This window comes from Anastrepha ludens, chromosome X (genome assembly GCF_028408465.1).
Source record: "Anastrepha ludens isolate Willacy chromosome X, idAnaLude1.1, whole genome shotgun sequence".
Lineage (NCBI taxonomy): Eukaryota > Metazoa > Arthropoda > Insecta > Diptera > Tephritidae > Anastrepha > Anastrepha ludens.
In genome coordinates, this window is record NC_071503.1 from 47,444,494 (window position 1) to 47,450,272 (window position 5,779).

A 5,779-nucleotide genomic window follows, 5' to 3' on the forward strand; every position below is an offset into this window, starting at 1 on the left:
CATTGAAGGCCCTGGAGAACGCGAAGCAAATCTCAAAGATTGTTCAAGAATGTAAGAAGAAGCTTAATTCTGTCGCAAGACAAAACAGGCTTGTACTTATATGGGTTCCGGGACACTCCGGTGTTTAAGGAAACGAAATTGCCGACGAATTGGCCAACCGTGGATCAGCGGTGCCCCCACAGGGGCCAGAGTCAATAATCGGGATCAGTCCCGCAGGAATCAAGAATTGGATCAGCGATTATGTAGGCAATCTACATAAAGAGCGATGGTCCGGTCTGGAACGCTGCAGAACTGCAAAGTGTTTTGTGACAAGTCCGAATAGAAAACTGTCAAACTTACTACTAAAACTTAGAAGGAAAGATATTCGGTTGATGGTCGGCAATATTACAGGACACAACCCATGGGGTCAGCATATGACCACCATTGGAATCAACGAGAACCCGGTATGCCTATCATGCTTGGAGGAGGCGGATAGCACTGAGCACTTTATCTGTGAGTGTCCTGCCTTTGCTAGAGCAAGGATACGAGTATTGGGTTCTGATGACATGAGAATGAGTAATATTCGTTCTCTAAAACTGGAGGATATTTACAGATTTGCCAAAGAATCTGGAAAATTCTCTGATACTTTGCTCCCTCCCTCCTTGACTATCTACCCCCTTTCCAGAGCTTTAAATACAATGGGCTCTTTAGCCTGAGTGTTTTAGGGGCCACCAAATCTCCTGGTACTCCTTGGCTCGACCTTTTCAAATTCAATTTCAATTCATCACGTTAGTTATTATATTGATAAGAAAAATTGACTATGACATATTACTTGCATTATTATCCCTGGAAAGCTAGAGTTTTGATAGCTGAAAGCAGCTGAAAAGCTTTCGGTTGAGGCCTAGTCTTTCCAAGTCGCTGAAATCTCTCGCAATGTATCAATAACAACTGGCTGCATATGAAGATACGTCGCTCCTGCCTCGTATCGCAAAAACTCTTCAATTTTTTGGTTGTAGGAGTATTTCACATTCGACAGCCATCTTCTTAAAGACAAGTTGTCTCTTTGGATACTTCATAAATCTGCTAACACTTCTTATCGTTCCGAAACAATTTTGAAATGCATTCATTATGCAGGCTTCATTCACTGCTAAATAAAACTAAATCTATGAGAAGCGCAATGAGAATGGTGAGCGAATACGCTAACCATGTGTATTTTTGCAACCAAGTTATTTGAAATTTTAAATTCCGTTGTCCTGATGAAGGAAACTTGTAGTGACGGGGAGGAGAATCAAATCGATGCCAAAAGTGGTTGACTTGTTAACAAAAGATCCTACATCATAAATATGGATAGGATTTGTTGGTACTGGCAGAGAAGTAACTGTTGCTTCTGGAAGCTCACGATGGTCGTTCAACTGTAAAAATGATTATAAGGATAACAAAATTTTTTAATGTCTTTTTACTATATTCTATAACATTTTTGCAAATGTACATCGGTGAACGTTAATGTATAGAGAAGTCTCAAGGGCTACGAATAGTGGGAATTGTCAAAAATGCAGTGTAACCGCGAAGACTCTTTCACCTCGCTCAACTCCATAACAGGGCTGATTACAAAGAATTATGTACAAGTACATTGGCTCTGCTCAGTTTTTGGTTTCTGTATGAAATCTAATTGACAAATGCCGACGGCATCTTGGAAGAAATTTGCTTGTGCATTTCTATGTTCCCTTGATAAACGTAACTTTATTCAATTTATATTTTCAAACAAACTTAAATGATTGAAGAAAAAGTTTGAATTATGCGCCAACATTTCAAATCAAAGTAACTTTAATGTTTGTTGATTTAATTTAAAAAGAAGAATTTAAACAAAATACATAATAAATTGACCTCACATTTTGTTGCGTGCGTTTTAGTACATTTAAAACTAATAAGTAGCTTATAAAAAAGTTCTGTGTCGGACATTTCAATACTAGAAGTAAATTTCGAAACAATTATTAGATGTTCTCTGACAGTAGGTAAATAGTTAATTAGTACAATATATAACTTTACGTATGTAGTTCTTTAATTGATAAAAAGTGCACAAAACGAAACTTACTCTGAAATCAGAGTATTTGAAGGTTACTGTACATACAATGCTGTGCCTATGGATATGCGCTGTGAATGTGCGCTGTGCCTATCAATGCGAGCTGTATTTCACTCACAAAAGATGAAAAAAATCAAGATTAATTACGCCCAAAGGCACAGTTGGATGACATACACAGTCAAGCAAGCAGCCAGTCGCAACCACAAATTATTTTACTGTATAACAACAATGACGAAAAACATCAGAAAATATAGTGAGTGAAAAACGTAAATTTTTTCAAAACATATCGTAATAGCAGGGAAAAGTTGCTACATATCAATACAAATTCAGGAAAAAAAGAAAATTCAAATCGGTTAATATCTTCCGTTCGCGCATTGCATTTAAAATTTACAAATTTTATAATAAATTGAACAAATATTCGAAAAATTGTAAGAGGTGGAAATGATGTTAGATAAAGTTCATTTTTGTAGACTATTACAACATCAGGTATAGTTTGAAAAGAAAAACGTCTACCGCTCTATCAAAGCCCCTACAGCCCCTGAAAAGAAGTGGAAAATGTCATTTTTTGTATAAATTTACGTAATTGCGGGTGGTTAGTTTCTCTATTTTAATTTTTGTATAAGTCTTCTTGAGTATATAAGTAGAATAAATTATTCCCCTCTTAGCGCGCCCACTAGCCACACTGTCTTAAATAAGTTTTGTACAGCTCTTGGCCCGCCCTTTTTGGACGATTCAGAACTCACCGCGTGAAGGTGACTGTACTACGAGTTCCATCCACTCCCTTCCCAACCAACCAACCAAAAATGAAAAATTATTTATTCGGGAGTGGCAAAGTCTGTTTTAGTGTCCAATTGAGGCATAACTGTACGAGAAGTGAGTGTTGCTCTTATAAACCCATCACGTCTCTCGTTCCCATACACTTTTGAGGACGCTTAAGTTACTAGTTTTACGCAACGCTCCACAACTTGCGTATGGCATGGAATATTTGTTAAATCTATGGTTAATTTTGGTTTTTCTTTATCAGAAATTAATTGCAAGATATCTTCAGAAGAAAGGCTGTCTAAAATATGGGGGCAGGTAAGTATCATTTCAGACCAATTAATTAATTCAAAATATTTATTTGCTTCAAAGTTTAGTTTAGGAACCAAAAAGTTTCTAATATTTTTGTCTTTTGAAGGGATTTCCTTTATTTTCAGAACTCGCCTCAATCCAAGATCGCGGACATGCTCTCTGTCATCTATCACCATCGAGAGAAGAATGTTTGTGCTCTTCTTTTTTTATAGATTGATAACGTTTGTTTCCTTTTTCAACTAAAACTTAAGTGTCATCCATCCTGCCATCAAAATACACACACATCGGGTCGTTTAATTGCTCATTGCATTCCCCGACTCGATAAGTTTTAGTCTACATTTTTCTTTTTCTCTTCTAATTTTGCTTCGATCAACAACAAAAGAAGTATCTTTGTCCGTTATAAGACCAACGTCTTTAAATGCACTATACACAATAGCTGCTGCTGCTCTATCAGATACTCCAAAACGATCACTTGTTAAAACCGTTGCTGGAAGTGATAAGCGCACCTGTGTATTTTTGAACTTGCTGACTGAGAGGAAATAGAGCGTGGGGTCTGAAAATCGGGATCATTCTTATCATTGTCAATTTCAGGAGTTATCTCTGTTTCAGAATCAATGCTACTACAAGAAGGTCCAGGTAAGTTGGTCTAACTTAAGTGACTAGCTTTTCTCTGCAACTTTAATGTAAGCTTTTGAGTTTCTTTGGTATCTACTGTCCCAATCTTACCTTGTCCGAGATATCTTTGAGCATATAGAAATTTGATTTCTAATGGCGGTATCTTTCTATCTTGATAGTTACCGGCCTGGGACAAATACGCTTGTCAAAGCTTTTTTGACAAAAGCAATTGGGGACGAAATGTCAAATAATGTTCTTGAAGATTGTTCAATAAAATCATTGTACTTCTTTTGTTTCTCAGGTGTGTCTTTGTCCCTTGAATAAGATTTACGAGGAGTGTAGTATCGATCATGTAGATGTTTGATCTTTTGTACAACTCTTGTGTGGGAAACTATTGGAATCGAAGCCTTGGAATAAAGGGACTCAGTCTGATTAGCTACAGTATCTGCTACAACTGTGAAGCTTAACTTCTGACCAGAACTGGCAGCAGAAGATTCTACTGTCATTTTGTACCTCACTTCTTGCCAACATTGTATAATGTCGGTATTAGTGGGAAGGACCGATGACAGCAGTGGCTTAGGTGCACCAAAAAATGGGCAGTGTATGTCCTTACGAGTCAGAGACATGATTAAAATGTTTGAAGCGATTTAATGTTAAGTAATTGTGTAAACTATGTAATTCAAAAGAACATCGAATAGAATTTTTGTTGACCAAACAGTGCTGTTCGACAAGAGTGAAAGCAGAATTGGTAATAACCAGAGAGTACTAGCTCTTCTGTGCACTTCGTTTATCGGTATGCCAGAATAAAAAGCAAAGTGAAAAGAAAGACGATGAAATACAAGTAATCAAGTGGAAGACGATCTAAAGCACAGACGTGTTATAGTAGCCGTAAGCCGCTTTCACGCAAGCCTCATTTGGCATAGGCTTCCTTAGTAGATGTGGTATAAAATTGGTGAAAGTTGATCGCTCAGAACCACAGAAATAGATAGATTAGTAAATTAGAAATCTATTACTCAATGCTGAAAGTGCTATGTATAAAAAGGTAGCACGATCTTTAATCATTTACAACTTCTACAAGTTTTCGTAAATCAGCTGGATTTGGGATAAAATTTGTAAATTTTAAATACAATGCGCGAACGGAAGATATTAACCGATTTAAAATTTCTTTTTTTTCCTGAATTTGTATTGATATGCAGCAACTTTTCCCTGCTATTACGATATGATTTGAAAAACTTTACGTATTTCACTCCGGTCTACTGTGCAAGCGCTCATCATCAGCCGACTGACGTTGACGAAAGATACCGTGGTGTTGAAACTAGAAAGGTTGCGTTCGACTAGGCTGATTCGGGATGTAGACTCAACGGACTTCAAGCATCATAATTCCCGTTCGAGACCGTCAAGATATACACAGGCTCAATATATCTTTCAATCAGTGAGTAGCTCGAACCTAAATTATTATGCGCGAAGTCCGTTATAGGCGAGGTAGTTTATGCGTTAAGTCCACGCTCCAGCTGATTCTGATTGTAAAAAAATGGCCTTTGCTGCTTGGTTTTTTTATTACATGTTTTCAACAACAGCAACATTAAAGACAACAGCACCAATTCCCAGAAACAAAAATTTGTTCATACATACAGCGGAGAACGTTAATGTATAGAGAAGTCTCAATAACAGGAACGCATGGAATTTTGCGGGGAAGCTCGTTTTGCGCGCGGAGTTCACCACAAACATATGTATTTTCCACCAAAAGTTAACAGAAATATACTCAACTGGTCAAATTAAACAGCAGTTCTGTAAAATTCGTTTGTATGAAGAAAGAAAGAATGTTAACGCTGTAGGCTAGCTATAGGCACTTTATCATAGAAAACAAATACATATGCTTAGATCAATAGTGGCATAGAATGAGCAAACTATCCAAAAATATATACATATATTATGTCTGTCTAAGGCATCTTCTGTAAAACTTTGTTGAAATCCCTTCAGCCAAATCAAATCTTTCATTAAGAATTGATTCATTACCATATACATATGCGCATA